Source organism: Hylobates moloch, unplaced genomic scaffold (genome assembly GCF_009828535.3).
Source record: "Hylobates moloch isolate HMO894 unplaced genomic scaffold, HMol_V3 SCAFFOLD_9, whole genome shotgun sequence".
NCBI lineage: Eukaryota > Metazoa > Chordata > Mammalia > Primates > Hylobatidae > Hylobates > Hylobates moloch.
This window is the reverse complement of record NW_026652284.1, coordinates 44,200,372-44,221,167: the sequence shown is the minus strand read 5'-3', so window position 1 is coordinate 44,221,167 and position 20,796 is coordinate 44,200,372. Positions and strand designations below refer to the sequence as shown.

General features: G+C 43.0%; 1 protein-coding gene and 2 long non-coding RNA genes across 6 annotated transcripts in view; 1 reads left to right on the top strand and 2 right to left on the bottom strand.

Annotated features, from left to right (window-relative positions):
- The window catches only part of XKR4 (XK related 4), a 419,899-nt gene that overhangs the window by 285,703 nt on the left and 113,400 nt on the right, over positions 1–20,796 (top strand). The window lies entirely within an intron of this gene.
- Positions 4,485–16,001, bottom strand: LOC131384180 (uncharacterized). The gene is made up of 4 exons (XR_009214765.1): positions 15,860–16,001; positions 12,803–12,962; positions 8,952–9,107; positions 4,485–5,128 (listed from the first exon to the last, which is right to left on the bottom strand). It is a non-coding gene; the product is annotated as an uncharacterized LOC131384180 (long non-coding RNA).
- Positions 17,217–19,805, bottom strand: LOC131384179 (uncharacterized). 2 transcript variants are annotated; one of them, XR_009214763.1, is made up of 3 exons: positions 19,779–19,805; positions 17,509–17,636; positions 17,217–17,407 (listed from the first exon to the last, which is right to left on the bottom strand). It is a non-coding gene; the product is annotated as an uncharacterized LOC131384179 (long non-coding RNA). The 2 variants fall into 2 exon arrangements; XR_009214764.1 differs by lacking the exon at positions 19,779–19,805 and adding an exon at positions 19,205–19,770.

Genomic DNA, 20,796 nt, shown 5'->3' with positions numbered 1-20,796 from the left:
AGTGTTTGAATCACTTTCTCACATACTGATTATAAAATGAGGTTTTGCTTTCTCCCTGCTGCTGTTTTTCATGCACCATCTTCTGGCCCTGAATCACCTGGCACTGGTTTCTTCCCTGTATCTGGGCTGTGGCCTTGTCAATGACTTTGTTCGCTGTACATTGCCAAGTGCACTGAGAGATTTACTTACCTGAGACAGCCCCAGAATATAGTTTTAGAAAAAAGAGACTTCAAAGCCATTCTCATCTCCTTCTTGTCCTGCTACCAAATTGTTAAATGTGAAAATACATTTGAGTTTTCGAATTGGCAAGTTACATGGTGAGTTTGATTAAATGCTTTACTCTAAGGAATCAAAAACTTTTACAACATTCTCTGCTGACACATGAAATACAAAAAAAATGGTTTACATTCCTTACAATAAGAGAAACTGGATCAAAACTACACTAAGATACTACTTCTTTCCTGTAACATTGTTTCACAACATTCTCTTTCGGGGAGGCAGTGGAGAAACAGGAGCTTCCATGTGTGGTTGATGGGATGCCACACGACCCCATGGAGTCAGACCTCAGAAAGTTACAGGTGCAGTCTTCCCTGGCCCAGAGACCCTTCTCAGAGTCTACCCTAAAGATACACCTCCCAAAAATGAAGTGATATTTACACAAGTTTATTCATTGTAGCTTTATTATAACAACAAAATTGGAATCAGCCCAAATGTCCATCACTAAGGAACTGGTTGAATAAATTCTTATATAGCTACACAGTGGAGCATAATGTAGGCTTAAAAAGAAAAGAAAAAGAAAAAGAGATCTGTGTTCCAATTGGAGCAATTTCTAGGATATATTGTTAAAAACTGCAAATTCAAAGAAAAATATGTATGGTATATATCCTTTATGTGAAGAAAAATACACATACACACACATTCTAATGTTTGCAAAAGCAAACACTAAAAGGGTAAATCAAAATTAAAGAATAAACAAAAGAATAGGAAGTAGGAATGAAAGGATACTTCTCTAAATATACTTTGTTATATAAATTTAGAAATATATATTTTCCATATTCAAAACATAAAAAACAAAATATAACTATACCTAAAATATTAAAATAAACATATGAATGAATCTATAGGCCAAGTTAATGACATAACTACAAAGAAATGACTTATTTCAAATGTTTTAAACCAGTATTTTGGCTATACTAACTTAGTGAGACATATTCTAAAGAAAAATAGAGATGCAAAGAAGATCTTACACTTTAATAGTTGATTTTGTAGTTGTAATATTACTATCGATCATTTTGCAACTCTCCTATATAGAGTGTAGGATGGTGGAAATAAGTAATTTTGTTAATGTTGTTAGGAACCAAGGCTATCAGTGTAAAATGAAGGAGTTACAAGTATAAGATGAAAGAAGGTAAGTAAAAAGCTCATTATTTATAGTTCAAGTTTAACTCGTCAGGATGATCTCATGATTTTTTTTCCCGAAGCTATGTGTTTTGTATGGATGTCCTCTAAAAAGGCATGGAAAAAATGACAACCCAACTGCAATGAACACACCAATAGTCCTGATTGTCAAGTGCAGGTATCACTCACTACTGAGAGAGGGCTCCTAGGAGGAATGGCAGGTTCCCAGGCCAGCGGGGGAAATACACAGGCTGAGAATGGAGCGTCTTATTATCCCAGAAAGCAAAGAGGCTACCAAAGACTCATAGGTCACATTAAAAGAAAACCAAAGCCAACACAAAGGGACTTTGGCCAAAGATGAGACAATGTTATTTAAAAAGATAATTAATTAATTGACTGAAACACATTAAATATATTTTTTTTAAAGTACATTTGAGTTACTATTAAAAATTAAAAGACGCCAAGCATGGTGGTTCACGCCTATAATTCCAGCACTTTGGGAGGCTGAGGCAGGTAGATTGCTTGAGGCTAGGAGTTTGAGGCCAGCCTGGACAACATAGCCAAACCCTATTTCTACAAAAATTAGCCAGGCATGGTGGCACACGCCTGTAGTCCCAGCTATTCAGGAGACTGCGGTATAAGGATTACTTGAGCCTAAGAGGCAAACATTACAGTGAGATTAGATTGAATCACTGCACACCGGCCTGGGTAACAGAGCCAGACCCTTTCTCAAATAAATAAATAAATATCAATGAATAAATGAGGAAAAGCCCAAAAAAGGGGAAGAGTGGACCTTATTCAACACTTTGCAATTAACTAGGGTGCCAACTTTTTACTCTGAAAGTTGGCAATTAAAAGTTAAGAAATAAGCATTTATCTTGCCTTTCCTATAAGCATTGAATGCAGGGTAACCAAATTCCCCTGTTGATGAGGGGAATTTCTTATTAAAAAAAATTCAGCCAATTAATCTGGAAAGAATAATAGAATTAGAAGCATCATCATTTTAAAACGTCAAATAAAATAATGGATTTAGCAAGGATCATTAAATGGATGAAGCCATTTGATGAAAGATTGATGAGAAACTTCTTGATGTGAAGATCAGACTGTCTTCAAATAATGAAAAGTGAGACAAGATGTCATATATCTCCTAAAATAATGCACTATGAAGGAGACATCAGCATCTCTTCTTCAGAAAATAACAAAAATACAATTGAGTTACATTTCACCACAAAGAATCAAGCAGAAAATCCTAAAATATGGGATTTCTAAAGGATAATTGGTCTCATTTCTCTTCTGAAGTACATAAGAATAGAATGACATATGGCTAGAATATACTTCTTAAGGAGGAAAGAAGGAAAGAAGGAAGGAAGGAAGGAAGGAAGGAAGGAAGGAAGGAAGGAAGGAAAGGAAGGAAGGAAGGAAATAAGTGAAACAATTGTGGCAAAAATATTCATAATAGTTGAAGCTATATGATGGCTATATGGGGGCTTATTATACTAACCTTTCTGCTTTTGTTTGGTTTGAAATTTTAGTAAAAAGTTAAGAAAATGTTTTGTTCTATGAAATATATAAATCTTGGAGCAATTTGGCCTGCTCAGCCGTCCACAATACAGTTGTAGGCAGCATGATAACTGGCAAGGAAGTCAGGGCCGGAAGTCAGGGCCAGAAGTCATCAAGCTGGCTACTAGTTTCAGCTGAAAATCCTGAGCATAGAAGTTGGGTTCGTAATAATAAACAAACGTCCCTTTTAAAGACATTGAGTCATCTTAAAGCACTACCCATAAAACATAAATGCCTGCTTTTTCCAAGTAAATAAATGAGATCCAGAATTTTCTCTTCTTTCAAAAAGTTGAGATTGTGCCCATGAGCTTGTCTGAGTAATTCCCTTCTGCCCAAGACAGTTCATCGCCAAGTGGAGCTCTAGAATGATGCCTTTATAGGAACAGTGAGGATTAACAATGAAAGCAGATCCTGACAATGAGAAGTTTAACTGGGAATGTAGAACAAATGCAATAAATCGATGTAAGAAAACAAAAATAGTCTCTCAATTTGGTAGCCAAAATGATAAAACTCAACTGCTTTTTTGAAGCCCAAGGAAACCTAATTCTCAAAAGAAAACCAAACCAATTTTTACATTCACTATTAATTTTAACTAGCTCCCCTTCATTCAGTCTACCTTGGATACTAGTTATGCACTATGGATATGAGAATGAAGATTGGCTGATGTCTGCAACGAGCTTACTGCCTAGTAAGGTATGTAGACCTCTGAGTAACTAACTATAGGAGGTCCTTACTATTTGAGGGAAATTAATGCCAAAGAAGAACAAGTTACAATAGCTCTCATAAGAGCCAAAACCTCATAGATCTAAAAAAGTTACCTTTATCTTGAAAAATAAAACTAAGCATCATGAAAATACATTTGTTTTATTATATTTAATAAGACATGGTTTTGATTTACACCATGCACTCATTCATAGAACAAATAATTACACATTGATGGAGGGTATGGGCTTCATCTTATCAACAGATTATATACTGGCATGGTGGAATATCTTTCACTTCCTCTTTGGCTTTCACAGCATGCTCATAAAGAGAGTTATTTAAACACACACACAAGTTTCACCAGCTATTCCATAAGCATTTCTTACTCAATTCTCTTCAAATCATTCTCTCTAGGCGGAGCTACGATGACATTAATTATCACTTTTAGTTTTTTTCTTCACTTATCTGGTCTTCATACACTGATACTCATTTTTCTTGCTTGTGACTTAGAGTTCCCCAGCATCACCAGCATCAGTTTAATCAACTTCATGAAATTCTCCATCTTTTCATCTTCATTTTGTAATCACTTTGCATTGAAATGCCATCCAAAAATCAGCTAGGCTGTCCAGCAGATACTACCAAGATAGTATTAGTCAGGGAGGCATGATTAAGGGAGCTAATTGTGTAAGTGGTCAATTTATTGATAATATTTTACTTCTCTGTTGAGTGCTATAATTATAATGCCTGGGATTATGAATATTCAGGTAATGAGCCCTCCTGAATAATCAAAGCAATAGTGTGCAATCTTTCCACCTCAGGGAGGTAGCAAATCACTGAGGAGCTTTAGGAAGTGATTTTGGGAGAGGGAAAGGAAAGTTAGGAATTGTTCAAGGAAACTCCTCAAATGATTGTGACAAGCACATCTTCCTATGAGAACCACTGAGGAAGATGGGGCACATGCTCTGGGAGCTCGAGTTGATTGGATCGGGGCTCACACTGCATTCCCATCGAGAAAGCAGCACATGAATGGACAGTTTGCAAGCAGAGAACGGAGGCAGAGAGAGTCCAGGAAAGGCATGACCGTGAAGTAGAAAAGTGAGGAATTGATTGAGAAATCATAAGTCATGTGGCGTCATGAGAACACCAGATGTGTACCAGGGTGCAGTCAAACAGAAGGCTGGGGAAGCAGATGGACCCAGCCCACAGGCCATCTAGAGAGACAGAATAAGGAGTCTGGAATTCATAGATAGGTGGTGGGAAATCAGTGAGGGTCTTTGAAAGGAGAATGGCCTGTCATTCACTCTACAGAAAGATGGTCACTCACCAGAATGTGTGGGTCAAGTGGGCTGGAAAAGCAAGGATGAGGACGGAGACCAAGTTGGGAGGCTTTTAGGTAGATGTGGCCCATCCTGCCTACACTAGGTCCCGGTGGAAAGCTGGAAGCTGAGCGTCATCCAGGAGGTATGACCTAAGGAACAGTCGAAAAACTGCCTTAAATCTTAGTCTGTTCTGGGGTCTACAACAAATCACCATGGACTGGGTGGCTTCAACAACAGATATTTATTTCTCACAGTTCTCAAGAATGGACAGTCCATGGTATTGAAAAACCCAGTGTCTGCTGAGGGCCCACTTTCTGGTTTACAGGCAGCCTTCTCGCTATATCCTCACATGGAGGAGAGCAGAGACAGAGACAGTGGGCTCCCTCCTGTCTCTTTTTATAAGGAAAGTCATCCCATTCATGGGGGTCCTTCCTCACGTCCTGACCACCTCCTAATACCATGGGGGTATCAGGGTTTTAACACAGGAATTTCAAAAGGACACATTCAGTTCATAACATGCCCTTCCACAAAATGTTTTACCACTGACCCTGATAATAGCACTGCTCATTTTTACACGACTCAGTCATTCTGGGGGCTCAAGGCCTCTTCTGAGATGAGTGTGTTGTTTGGCTGGGGAAGAGCCCCAGTGGCAAAGTGCTGTCTTATTTTCACTTCTTTATCACCTGGACTGGGTAGATGCCCTGCAAACATTTTGTTGGGACAGAGGGCAAGGGGAAGGTTTTTTTTTTTTTTTTTTTGGTAGAGGATGAAATCAATGTCATGGAAAACTTGGGGTAATTGGGGATCAATTTGAGAGCTTCAGCTGGCTAAAGGGAAGAGAGGAGTGTCACCAGAGTCCCCAAGGGATGGGAGAGAACAAAAACAGCCCAGAAGAAAGGACCCGAAGGAAAGTTCCATCTATTTCACAGTCATAGTTACAGCCGGCATCTCTATCCTCTATTTTCTTTCATTTCTCACTCCTGGATATTGACTTTGGGACAGGGAGGTAAAGCGGAACTGGAAATATTTGTGTGGTGATTTCTTCAAAGGAGAATGGATTCTGAATGCAAATATTGGTGTTAATATTGGCATTCCAGCCTTGTTTGTTTTTTAAAATAAATTAGTGAGGCTTAACAGTACTTTAAAAACTAAAATCACGCTTTAAAGACTTTACATGTATTTACCTTTGGATTTTCCAACTATTTTAATGGGCTAAATTGTATTCAGTATAAAATAAAGCATGAAATCTACTGGGAAATCTCTTTGACTATATTTTCCTGTGTCTGACAATAACCACTGTCACACTTTCATTTGCAGGGCAGTAGTAAGATATTTGCATAGAACAGTGTAAGATAAAACAAATTTAGGTTAACTTTCAAAGCCAGTCCTTTTATTCAAAGACAAGTATTTCTCCACCTTTTCTCTACGATTGACTGGCCTAATTCTATGTCTGCACAAAAAAGCAAAAAACAAGGCAATATTCTAGATAACTCAAAAGAAAATTAACTTTTTGCCTCAATTATTCTCTTTAATTTCAAGGGAAAAATCTTTGAGAGGAAGTTTTGTGAACATTCACTGCACTTCTTTGGCAGACCCTGTGTGTGTGTAAATAATATGAGTAGTATTTAAACTTTCTCTTGCCGCAATTATTCTTTCCTCTGTTGTGTAATCTCAGTGGAAAAGATTTCAGGAAACAATTCAGGGAAAGCCAGAGCCCTTCTCACTGTTTTATTCAAAAGATTGCCAGCTCCTACCTGGGAGCAGCACAACCACGTTAAAACAAGCATCTGTCTGCTGTGGGTTAGGTTGGGGTTTGGCAGCTTGTGACCCAAAAGCAACAGGTGGCCAAGTGGCACAGTCAGGAACAACCAGGTTGAATACTGTTCGTGGGCTGTGACCTTGCCTCCACTGGAGCTGCGTCCTTAATGAAGTTCAATGTTTTTTTTTTTTTTTCTAGGAACTACTTCCTGCCACTGCACTCCACCACACATGCACACACACATGGGTGCACACACAGGCATGCAGGCATGTGCACACCACTCCCAAGCCCACGGGTGCGTTCTAAGTCCCATTGTCACAGTCAGCTCATTTTCAGCTAAGCCCTTCATCAATGGTCTTCCAGCTTCACTGCAAGTCCTTAAAAACCTTGATGTCTTGGTCCAGCTTCAGATGCTGATTCAGACCTTAGCAGATTCTCTGTAGGACTCATGGGCTACTCAGTGGAAGCCTGCAGCCATTCATCATTCCTGAGGGCGGGAACCACCCAAGGGCTCCTCCAGTCGCACCTCTCAGGGCTTAATCTCTTTGACATCCCCCATGTATGTGTCACAGCATTATTTGAAATCAGCCCAACCCAAACTGTCCCCTGGCTTTAGTGAAAATCTATCTAGTCTTTTTAAAGAAATGTGATAACAGATAGAAAATTTGTTTTTATATACAGAATAAAACCCTGATATCCCCACCAGGGATATGTGCACTTTCAGAGGATGGAAGGGATAGAACTTTCCTCTCCTCGTCAAAACCTCCCTCTATCTCCAAAAGGGCTGCCTACAGCAAAAAGCATTCCCAGGAGTAGACCGGACCCCACACCTGCTCACCCCAGAGCAACTTTAGAGAGGGAGGTGAGGAGGACTGCCATGGGCCATCAAGCACCCCCGCCATGCACCTTCGCCCCATCCCTACCCACCCAAATGAGAGAGTCATCGGAAGTTAAAGGTTCTTGTTTAGATATTGGTCCAGGGTTGTTATTCTGCAGATATCATTTTATGTCTTTATGAATTTCTACAGCAGTCTAAAATAGCATGCTATTTAAAAATACATCAGAATAGCTCCTTTCTTTGTTGGTAGGATTAAAAAACAAAGGGAGAGCATCCTTCGGTGAAAGAACACATGGCGGAGGGGGGAGTGTTCATCTTTGCTTGGGCATTAATTGGCTCTGTGGCTTTAGTTCAATCACTTCACCTCTCTGGACCTTCACCTTTAAAATAAAGAAACTGAGTACCAATCCAGCATCAGGTTAATAACATCCAGGAGGAGACAAGAAGGAACTGGAAATAAGTGAAACCAGACAGGGTTGTGAGGAAACAGGACTTGATAGCAAAACTGAAGACATTTACATTTAAAATGTTAAAGCCAAATAAAACATGTTGACAAATTCATTGCAAGGGCAGCCAACGTGACTGTTTCCCAGGAGAGTTTTTAAGATTCTTGTTGCTTTCAAATATTATCATCCAAAAAAATAATGTTTTAGTGCATGTGGAGCTCTACAGATATCATGTGGTTTTCTGCAAAAGTTTTGATGTCTGTTGAATTTCATAATATTTCAAATTCAAAAGTTTAATATTGATCATGGCAATATTTTAGTACACCACAGCACTGTATTTCCTATTCCTCTGAATACCTCTAAGGAAGATTTTCTGGAAGTAGTGAGTGTTGTTCTTTAGGTTTACCACAAAGAAAGAGATTTATTTCTAGTGGGATTGGAGCCTGTTTTCTGACACTGACTTCCAGCGGGGAGTTTGGACTTTCTACATATTTGTCCCAACAGGACTGCATGGCAGAGCCACCCCACACTCTCCAGGCTTAGCATTTTCTGCGCTCATTATGTCCACGTGTACAGAAGATGAATGTCTGCTATGGAAGGAGGCAGAAAGTACCAAAGGAAAAGATAATTCACCCTGAAACCAACACTTACAGCCACTCTTTCTGGAATGAGCCAGTAGCCAAACAATAGGTTTGTGAGCTAACTTCTTCCTGATGATAGCTCAGAGGTTACAATAACTGTGTGAGCAGAATAGTCCCCATAATCTTGATTTCTACCTGATTTTATTAAACCTTTCTTGCTGTTTCTGTCTGTCATTTAAAATGCATGTTCCTATTCCCATCCCTACCCACAACATGGGTGGAAATGCACTAGAAACCCTGGGTTCTTAGAATAAGGGCACAGACAGGAATCCAAGTCTGCGATCCCACCTGGCCTCGACAAGGAAACTGCTCACAGCTCTGACATGAGCGCTCGTGCTGATGCAGCCATCGGGAGGGCAGCCTGGCTGGATAACGGCAAGGAATAGACTGAAGGCTCTGTCTGATCTTTCTTCTACATAGGAGGGCTGGGCAAGGCGAGTTAACCTAAGAACAGAAGAGAAGAGGGGAGTGGTCAGAAGTGGGCACAGGAGTCCATCGTGGAGACTCGGTGAGGCTGTGAGGATGCAGGCACAAAAGCTTCAGGACAGGAGCAGCCTTCTCGCTCACACCCTGGAAGGGAGAATCAGGGAGCTTCAGTGTCTCCAGGTTCTGCCCCCTAGGGTTTCTCCCACTGCCCCCAACATGCTAAGTGTATGCTGCTCTTCCTTAAAAACTTGTACTCAAGGGCAGCTCTGATGCATCCATACCTTTGTCTTTCTCAGCACAGTTCAGAAAGGTGGAAATCTCAAAACACCTATAAAAACTAAAGGAGAATGAAGAGAACTTTGTTTTAGAGAACACAACCACACATAAGTCCACTTTCCAAATGACAGGGTTTAGATCCTGAGGAAACAGGGGTAGCAACACCTCTATTAGACCTAAAATCCTCTAGCTCGTGACGGGTGCCACTCCTAAGATTTACATGGCACCCCACCGTCATCAGACTCCCCATCCCCTGTAAATGTTCTGCCAAAATATTGTCTCTCTCTAAGAAATGCTGAAAAACCTCTAGTTCAGATCTAGATACCCACATCTCCCCAATTCTGGTGTCTGGTGTCCTGACGTGTCTGAGGTGGATCCTCTGAGGCAAGGAATCGTTAGACCACACGGAGAAGCGCCTAGCAGTACAGGAACCCAAGTCCCTGCTGAATCATTTTCTCTTTGAGGCTGAGACACAGTGAGAGGAGGAATCCCCATGGGGCAGTAATGAGGGAGTCTGAGTGGCTTGAGGAGATGATGGCAGACAGACAGCCTGAGCAAGGACAGCTGAGTCAGCTTCTCCCCACACTTCCAAATCCAATGATCTAATCTAAACCCAAAAGGTCTCCATTCCAACAGTGAATGAAAAGCTCTAGAATCCTTTAAGTGAAGTCAGCAATGGGCTGCTGAATAACACAGACCCAGATATGTTCACAGACTGCTTCCAAAATCTGGGGTGGTCATGCCTTACCTTCCCTCTTCCACGTTGTATTCAAAAGATTGCCTACCTGTCTGCTGCCCTGTTTCTTAAGAGCCTCTCTCTCCAGGAGGACTACTGAAGGCCTTAGTATCATGAACATGCTCAGAGAATTTGAGTTCACATCTTAAAGGCAGACACAGTGGGAGAAGCCACAAGTGGACGATGGATCAACTCAGCCATATACACCTAGCACTTGACTCATAGGTACATGCTGCTCACACTGTTCCTTATGGATGCTGTACCTGACTGGGTCAAATCCAGGTGCCTGCCCCAGGGAAAGCATGGTATCTGGGTCAGTAACCGTGGAGACACGCAGGCGCCAGCATTTGCACACTGACTCCCCACTTTGGAACTGCAGACATTGGTCTGATACTTTGTGCTCCACTTGTTCCACCTGCAACCTGAGAGGACATGCCGGCTGAGCTGGCATTTGTTGTGGCTGTCCTGAGGACAGCTCCCTTTGTGAGTGAAATGGTCCATTTCCTGCCATCTGGTATCCCAGAGCACACAAAGAGTGGGAGGCACGATGGTTATCATGAATCTTCACCAGAGGAAAGGAAAGTGAGTCTATGTGAATGACTCAGTTCCTGGAAGTTCACTAAAGCAGCTTCCTTGCACCAGCTAAGGCTAAGGACAAAGGGAGAGACGCAGTCACTCAATTCTCCGGCCGGTGGCTAGTGGACCTGCGGGAGGGCTGTCCACAGCTGCGGCTGTAGCTCCAGCCGAGGCTCCTACAGTCCACCTGCAGAACCTCCCTGGGGATTAGCATGATCTGCGTTCCACAGACAAGCAAGCTGAAGCTCAGCAAAGGCAGGCTGCTTGCCAATACCCTCAGTGCTAAGGGGAGAAGTTAGGATTCAACCCTGGGTCCATCTGGGGCCAAAGGCCAGGTCCTTTCCATTAGGGCAGCCATTCACAAGCGTTTTGTGATCAGGATCCTCTTTTCACTCAAAGATCCCTGAAGGACCCGAAAAGGGCTTTGTTTGTGTTGGTTACACCTATCAATTACCATTACAATGTGGTGATATCATATCTAATCTAATATTATATTAGAAATTAAAACAGGAATTTTAAGTACATATTTATTAATTCTTTGAAATTAGCTGTAATCAATTAGCATTACATGTTAACAAAAGTAAACTACTTTATGAAAAATAACTTGACTATTGAAACAAAAAAATTAATGAGAAAGACATCATTTTGTATTTTCGCAAATCTTTTTCATGTCTGGCTAATAATAGATGATTCTTGTATCTCCTTCTGTATTCAATCTGTTGCAATAGCAGTAGGTAGCCTCTAGAAAACTCCAGTGGATAAGTCATGGAAAAATGTCTTAGAATTATTATAAAAACAGTTTTTATTTCAAAGACCCTTGGGAAGGGTATGAGGGACCTCAGAGGTCTACTGGCCACACTTTGGGAACTACTGCACTAGGGTACCTGCCCCTGCGTGGAGGATAGAGATTGGAACTGCTCTGTGCTGAGCCCTGGCTATGTTTGCTCTGGGGCCACCTTCACTCATGCAGACCAAACACTTAGAACATGAACCACTGCGCAAATGGGTCTTAGTAACATTGCTTTAAGGAACTCAGGGTTGAGGTTTCCTTCAAGGACAAGATACCTTCTCACTGGCCAGTGTGGGACCAAAAGAGTAACCCTGTCACTCCTATGGTGCTCACAAGGCCACACTTCTTAGAAAGTGGGGTTAGCACCCTCTGGGAGGCCACATGCACATCCTTCCATACCAGAACTGACCTAGCCATAAGCCCCATCCATTTCTGCAGCTTGTATTCAAAATGATGAGAGACTTTTACTAAGATTCAAATTGTTGCTGTAATTTTCACCGTGAAAATATGGACCAGTGCATGTCGTGGGGCAAAACTGTGGGCACTTCCTTCCTTTGTCTCGATCAGGGTCAAGCAGAGTGAGGGTAGCATTCAGGATAATGTCCATCAGAGTGAATCTTCCAGCAAGAGAAGCAGACAAGGGCCAGGGGCAGGTTCACAAGCTGGAGCCAGATGAATGGATACGAAAACTTGGCAGGGAAAACACAGCAAATGGGACAGGAGAGTGGGCCCACAGACCTGCCTGAGTCACGGTGCACAGCCACAGTCAGAAAACAGACCTCTTCCAGCTCTGTCCAGGTCAGGAGCATCACAAATCGGAACCAGAAAGGGCCAGGAGCAGGCTAGGGTTTGGTTCCCATCCTATGGCACTCTTCACAGCCACAGGAGGCTTCTCGGATATCATTGCGGTCCTGGCTGCAGGTTGCTTTACCTAGACACCATTCTGTCCCTGCAGAATCTAACCTCATTTCTATAATAGAGTACTTGTACCTATTCAACTTCATCAGTAATTAAATTAAATTTTATTGATTTAAAAAAATAATATGTCATATCAGCTTCAAGCATCTGCAGATTTCTATGTACACCTTTTTTAAACCACAGTTTTCATTAACTTTGCAAATTTTGCCTTTAGGGTCAAAAAGGATCTCTTACCAACCGATTACTTGGGCTTTTAAATAGTTTTCCTAATATTTTATTTTCTCGCTTTATATTTAGGCTACTTCTGTGAGAAAGATCTATAAATTAAGGAAGATAAGTGAATTAGAAGTAACTTTTTCAAACTATGTTTTTTAGGCACCTGTCAGTGAAGGACAAATAGAAAATAAATAGACTTACCTTTAGAAAAATATCACCCGAATGCAGACAACCATTAGCCTTTTGGCATTCAGCCATCACTTTATGGCCACCAATTAAGCAATTAAAAGGTTGCAGTTCCATTTTTCTCATCACTGTATTAATCACTCAAGTCTGTATTGAGCATCCACTGTAAGCAAGGCTGGGGAAAGCAAGATGCTTGTTGAGACAGTTTAACCTTCGCAGTCTTCTGAGGGTTCAAAACATGCTGTCAGAGCTTCCACTAGCCTTTCCCCACCAACTTTCTTCTCTCTTCTTCCTCTTTTTCTTTTCCTCCCTCTCTCCCTCATTTATTCAACAAACATTTTGTAAGTAACTTCAGTAGTTAGCGACAATTTTCTTCTCAATGAAAAGCTTTATGGTGTTCACTGATGAGACCTGGCAAGTATCACATCCCGGAAGCTCATAGAACACCAGGGCACACCTGGCTGCACTGCTTCCAACCTGACCCGAATATCGACCCTGCATTACTCATTCTTCTCAGGCCTCTTTATGCCCTCAACCTGCTGTAGCCTTGGAGAAAGAGAAGAGCAGGGGGAAGGCCCAGGAGTAGTTTCTGAAAGAGTCTACACATATATGTGTATGTGTGCTTTTTTTTATTACCTTAAACTGTTTTGCAGGGCCTCAGAGTACTCAAAATGCAAACACTGTTTCTCTTGGTGTCTGTTAACATTAGGAGGGATAAATGTGTATGTAAGGAGATAGATTAGATAGATGGGTGGATAAATAGGAAAGACAGATAGGTAGATAGATGACAGAGGACACACAGATAGACAATAGATAAGATAGATAATCACATGACACATAGAGTCACTGAATTTTATAATAAAAAATATTAGAGCACAATCCCTTTGTTCCTTGATTACAGATCAGGAAATGAACCCAAAGGCTTATTTAGGAACCATGATCAGCAGCAACCTTGTCCAAAGCCCCATGTATGTTGAACTCCACTTCTGCCTTGTGTTTTGGGGGGCAATGGTAGTGTCATTTCCCCAGGAGCTTCCAGTCTGAAGAAAGAACAAGCAGACAAACATCCATTTCCGTGCTCACTACAGAAAGGTCCTTGTGTCCATTCATCTCGCTAACCCACTTGTTATTTTAATTTCTGTGACCTATATATAGTAAGTCCAACAGTTCACATGCCTGAATCTGCTAAGTCCGAGCATGCCCTGTTTCTCAATATTAAGGCTTTGACCAAAGCTCTTAATTTGTACCACTCTGGATTGCTGCTTGTCTTGCTGGCTGCTTTTTGTAGAAGATCAAAAGAAAATAGATATATAGGGGCCAGGAGAACCATAGTAACTCTTGCCAAGGCATTCACCTGTCCATCATGGCGGAGGTACAAAGTGTGTTTGGATTCCGCTTCGCTCGCTGGGTTTGTTAATGGTAACTCCTGCCTGACAAAGCGACAAGCACAGATTACGTCTTTGATGCTGCATTGCGCTGCGGCTTTATGTGATTTGACATCTTTGCAAAATGCCTGTCTTGCCACAACGAAAAAAATGTCTGGTACAATTTGTGCAAGAACTTGATGCCTTAATACACCAGATGATTTAGACATTCTTTTAAAGTGTTTCTCTGCTTCATGGGAATGAAGATCAATTTGCCTGAGACATCAGTGCTAACCCAGCTCTCTTAACACCCGTCGGGCCAGAGGAGAAACCCTTCCATCGTCTGTGGACATCAAGCCGTCAGTATTGTCACAGTCAAATTGGACACATGTAGCGAAGAAGCAGGCCTGGCAGCCTGGATGGGCAAGCTGAGAGGGGCCAGAGAGAGGAAACGGAAATCTAATACCAGCAGACAGGAGAGCCGCTACCCACATTGGGATTTGCTCCCTGGAAAGCTTAAATTATAGTGATGTTGGCAACAGTCCTCATAGCTGCTGCCTTTCATTGTTCACTTTCTGAAAACTTCAAAAGTTTCATCACCTTGTTTATGGTGAGGAGAGCCGAGAGACGCAGCAGGTCAATCACCTCTTGGCTTCCAAGATTCTATCAGTGCAGAGAAACAGCTTAAGAGAGAACGACATTAAAACTTGTCACATGTATGGCATTTGACTCTAAGCAGGGATCAGCCTGCCCTGATTAGTTGGTGAGGAATCTGCAGATTCCGTTGATGGTAGCACACTCTTGATACTCTTCAATTCCCAAATTTCTTTGATTTTGAAATTTCTTCGATTCCCTTTGATAGTCCAGACTCTAGGAGTCCAGAGAAGGAAGTGAGTTTAGAACACACTTAGTCCAAAAGAGTATGACCTTACCAAAACGGAGTCATTTTACAACGATCATTTCACTGCTGCCACTTCAGTGTTCAGAGGCCTCTGTTAAAGGAGAATGTGTGTAATGGAAATAGGCCTCCAAGGCGTCTCTGCTGACTTCCTTCTCTGTAAGTGAGCCCTTCCACCTCCATGCAGAATGGACCAGCATCTGGACCCCACAGCAGTGAGCAGCCTCAATGCCATGTGATTCCAAACCATCAGTAAAACACATGTAGATTTTATAGTCTCAACCAATTTGCAATTGATCAGTTGACCCTGATCAACGACGAGATGTCTCTGTTCCTCCTCAGCCTCCAAGTGTATGACATCTGATCTGAGACATGGCCTTCGGATAAAGTGATTTGACAGTAATAAGACTTGTAAAATTTATTTAATATGATAATGAGGGCAATCAGGGAATTAATGGGAAAGTTTGACTTTGGTTGATCTATATGGTGCAGTTATTGAAGCCTAAGTGCTCCCTAGTTGCATCTTTTCTTCCAGCCTTTCCATTCCGTATCAGAAATAGGGGTTAAAAAAGTAATAGTCCCTACCACCTATCAGCATTAGCTGTGCTCAGGGCTGCACTCAAAGCACCTTATTCAATCTTCACATCACCTCTACGAGGTAGATGCTGTCACCATCTCATTGCACAGATGAGACTAGGCCTCACAAGGGTTAAGTGCCCTGCCCACAATCCCACAGATCATATATATAAATATATACATGCAACTGCCAGAAAGGCCCAGGTCTGCCCGGCCCCAGAACCAAGGTCTTACCTACTTCCTGTTCTCCTGCCAAAGAAGCTTCATGTAGATGTCAGCATGTGTGCCAACAAGCACTTGATCCCAGCTCTCTCTTTTGTGAGTTCTGTGATTTAGGGCAAATTATTTAATGCTTCTGAGCCTCATTTGCCCTAGCTGTAAATTAAGAACAATAACACATGCCCATTGTTATAGAAGCCAATGTCTTTGGCCTTTTGGCCACAAATGTCTAATATGTTATCTGATGCATATGAATCACTCAGTGTCTACTATAGGCAAGAGTGAGAGAATGAATGAAAAAGTGAGATTCTAAGGCCTTTTACTTCTTTGAGAGTCAGTAAATACAGAAGGCAGGAAGACAGAATCATTATTAGCTAACATATTCAATAAGTACATTGTTGGAACCATCCAATACCTTATAGGGGTTCTTAGTAGAAAAGGATTCACATGTTTTTGTCCTTGTTACCCATGTCTAAATCCTGGAGCCAGGAAACCAGAAAGATGGCCAAGGACAGCTATCCTTCTCTTTGCCTCTCCAGCCAGCAAACCCCATCATGGCTCATCAGAGGTTTCTGTGGAGTCCTAAGGTGGCTGCAGGACTCCAAATAAACAATCTCAAAATCACAGGGAGCCTCGGGTGCCAGGGAGGCAGCCTCCCCACACAGGCCATGGCCAGAAAGAACCCGGGGCCAGCCTCGCATGGAGAGGACTTGGGTTTTTAAAATGCAGAGGAACAGAGGAACGTGTCGGGTGTGAAGCGGAGCTTTCGTACTCGTTCCCGGGAATCACCGCCCCATGGAGGAAGGAGAAGGAACTCCAGGCATTTGATTACGGAGTTACAGCGGTCATTAAAGCAATTTTCAGTATCCCACCTGAGAATTACGGAATTAGAAGAGCTGCATTGTCACCTACGGGTCCCGCTGTCCACGCTGCCTCCGCTGGAGTGATGAACCTGTCTGTTGCACATTCACGGGCCTGATGAACTGAGAGGCAGCTCCATGCAGTGAGCAGAGCGGGCCCTCGGGTCAGATGCCCTGGGCTCAACATAGGCTCTACCGCACTCTTTTCCCCCTGACACCCGGGGAGGTCTCTGAGCCTCTCCAGGGTTCTTGTGAGGTCTAAGTAAGATCACATTTGTGGAGCACCGGGCACCAGAGGTGCTCACGGAAAAGACCGTTCCTAAGAAGGTCAAGCATTGCAAAGGCTGCTTTCTTCTTGTTAAGTATTTCAGTTAAGTGGTCTCATTGAATTTTGTTCCATATGGGGATTTTTGCTTTTATTTTTGCTTTTACACTTTCAGAAGGGAGTATCATTGTGTCCATTCTTTCATGGGAGACAAAACATAAGCAAAGAAAGGCCTTAAAGAGACCATGAAACGAGGGCAATGGATTTCATTTCATGAGGTATTTATTGCAAGTCCATGTGTCACTAACCTGAAGATGTGATCCTACTTTCAAAGGTATGCCCACCACTTTCCTTGTCAGTGAGTGAAGACAGGTGGAGCGGCATCCCAGTGCTGTTCCAATGCCTGTCCACAAATGTACGTGTCCCTGCAGTAAGCCCCTATCACACAGGGAAAAATCAGGCAATTAGTAAAAAAGGGATGAGAGGTTACAGAAGGGCCTTCAGGGAAGGTTAAACAGTTTTGAGTGCCAAGTATATACCACAAGCTCTTTTATCTCATTAATCCTCCTAACGACCCTTGGAAGTTAGTATGATCATCCTGATTTTTCTTCCAATGGGAATGTTGCCCAGAGTTTGCCCAAATTTACACTGCTAGGAAGTGGCAGACCTAGAACAAACAGGAAACAAAAAACAAAGCGTGACTCAATCAAAAAATGCTGGCTCAGAAGTTAGGAGTCCTGGCTTCACTACTCAATAATTCTGTATCATATCTCAAGATGTGGCCCAGGGAACCGCAGCAGGATAAGGAAGAGTAGGTGTGGAAACGCCCTCCAGTGGGTGGTGCCAGCCCCAAAGGAACAGACACAACCGAGAGGGGCTGGAAGTCCAGAGCGTCAGGCAGAAGGGCTTCCGGACTATGTGGACACAAAGGTCCTGAAAAAGTCCTGAGGTCTCCTGGCAGGTGGCAAAGATTGGCAACCAGGCAATGAGCAACCCAAGCTTGTAGGCTATTGGAAGGTGGCAGGGCCCCAGGCTCAAAGATGGAGCCACAAGCCGGGTGCAGTGGTTCGCGCCTGTAATCCCAGCACTTTGGGAGGCTAAGGCGGGCAGATCACGGGGTCAGGAGTTCGAGACAAGCCTGGCCCATATGGTGAAACCCTATCTCTACCAAAAATTAGTGGGGCATGGTGGCGTGCGCCTGTAGTCCCAGCTACTCAGGAGGCTGAGGTAGAAGAATCCCTTGAACCCGGGAAGCAGAGGTTGCAGTGAGCTGAGATCATGCCACTGCACTCCAGCCTGGGCGACAGAGCAAGACTCTGTCTCAAAAAAAAAAAAAAAAAATGGAGCCACAGCACCAGGAGGGGAGTGGACAGGGTCCAGGAGGCTCTGGTGTCTAGGAAGGACTAAGATGCTGGATATAGGACCATGAGGCACAGAAACAAGGCAGACACGTGGTTGCCAAACCTGGGAACCAATTCTCAGGCATAAAGCCAAAGCCATGTGTAAACCCTGTGTTGGAGAGGCTTTGCAGGCCTGCAGGCAGCAAGCAGGCACCTGCCTGCTCTAGTTCGCACTAGAGTTTCTTAAATCCCTCCCGTCTAAGGCACGTTTCACCTGAGGGAGTGAGACCGAGCTTGTGGGTGGTGAGAAGAAACTTCAGCTGTGGGAGCTGTGGGCTTTTATAAGGACATCCAGACATTTCTGACCCCAGGACTTTGGGTAAACTATTTAACCAGACTGAGCTTCAGTCAGTAAATGAAGAGGCAGAATGTGATGATTTCAGTGGCAGCCTGTTGTAAGAATCTGTAAGTGGTAAGAATCAACAAGCGTAGAGACTGAAATGGGATTTGCCTGCAGAGGTCGGTGGAACATGAAACAGTTTTTTTGTTTGTTTTTGTTTTTGTTTTTGTTTTGACACTGCCTAACCTACAGTGTTTAATTTTAGGCGAACTCTTAACTTTGATTTGCCTGTCTTAAAATTGGGGATAAAGGAATGAGTTCTTTAGGCATGCTAAAGTTTAAACTAAATATAGCACTCCTATGCTTAAATGGCATACGTGGCATAAACACTGAAAATAAAAATCTATGGCCCTAGGATCTCTTTTTAAAAAACCTGTAAGAGAAAAGAAATAGCTTCTGTTTAATTCCAACAGACAAAGAACAGGGGGTAAGGAATTTCTGATTGCTGAGAAAGTGGAGAAAGCACAGCTGCAGAAGAAACTAAAACTTAAATACTTTTGCTGCAGCAGCCTTTCTGCCTTTAATCTCTTTAATTGACTGCTCCCAGCTACACAGAAGCACATCTTCATCTGACTGAAATAAATCGTGAGAACAGTCTGACTGGAGCAGGGAGATGATGGAGAATTGCTGTATTGCTGTTTGCCATGGCTAGTTGATTCCTCTCTGTCATTTGCCTTAAAAAAAAAAAAAAAAGCCTTTTGAAATGGAAATGGTAAAAGTTCTCTCTCTTTCCTGAAGCCCTCTCCTCCCATTTCTTGACTCACCCCCCTTCTGGCTGCATCTCTCAGACAACACCCCATCCTCCACTGCTGCTCGCTGCCAGAAGGTACTCCAATGGGCCTCATCCTCGTCTCCTCCCTTCTCCACTGATTTCCGGGTCCATCCACCAGCTGTGATGGCTTTCAAAGCATGTCTACATGCTTGGACTGCAGCCCTGATCTCTCCCTGGGCCATGAGCCCCTATTGGGCAGTCAAGGGTATTTCCATACAGGTGACCTGCAGAAGCCTCACACATGTACAAGAACTAAGTCTATAATTGGGTTATAATCCTCAGCTCCAAAGCAGTTACCAGAGTCTCTCCTTCCCTGGGCTTCCACTGGACAGAGGCTCCACCAGCCTCTCAGCCACCCAGGCTAGTAACCAGGGCCCTTTGTGAACTCACAATCGTCCCTCTGTACATGCACACTGTCACCAGGCCTTGAAGCACCATGCCTCTGCTCCCCATCCGTCCCCACTTGCCCCTGCCCGCCTCTCCCCTGGAACCCTGATGGGCTTCCCTGCCCCAATCTCTCTTACCTAAATCCACCTCCTGACATCCAGGTTTCCTCCCTGTAACACAGGTGTCTCATGACACTCTTCTCTAAAATTTAAAAGTAGTGCCTGTGGTGTGCAGAATAAAATCCACCCACCTTTGTTTGGATTCAAACCCACTGTGCTACAAACTGTGTTCTAGGCTGTTCCCCACCTTGGGCTCCATAGAGTGCACACTGTGGGCATGCTGCACCCCACCCTTCCCAAAACAGATTGAGCCCCTCCAGACCCTCATGTCACTGTGCATTCTTCACTCGTGTCTCTGCCAGGAAGGCCTGCCATCCTCTCACACACTCTGACTTACAACCAAATCTTTCCCCCTTGCACTTCTGCATCGCATTGATTTCACCCCTACTTAGTAATTATTTAACGTGGTCTTGTACTAACATTAGTTAGCACAAGGAGGCTGCAAGTTTCTTGAGTACTGAATGGTGGTTTAGGAGGCAGCCCTGCAGAAGGACCCTGGGAACAAAGCCAGACTCTACCACTAAGGAGCCCTGCCTGGACTCTTGGGCAAGAGATCTCATCCCTGTCACCTCACTTTCCTGACCTGAGAGAGGAGGAACATAACTGATTTGACCTCATCGAATTCTTGTGAGGATTGAATGTCCTCATATTTGTATAGTGTGTAGCACAGAGCCTGGCACATTTACATGCTCAGTGAGCATGAGCTTTGATTTTTAAAAAATTATCATTGTTATTATTCCTCAACAGTCAACAAGTGCTCAGTGAGTTTTCAAAATTGAATTCTTCCAAGAAAAGGTGGTCAAATCCAG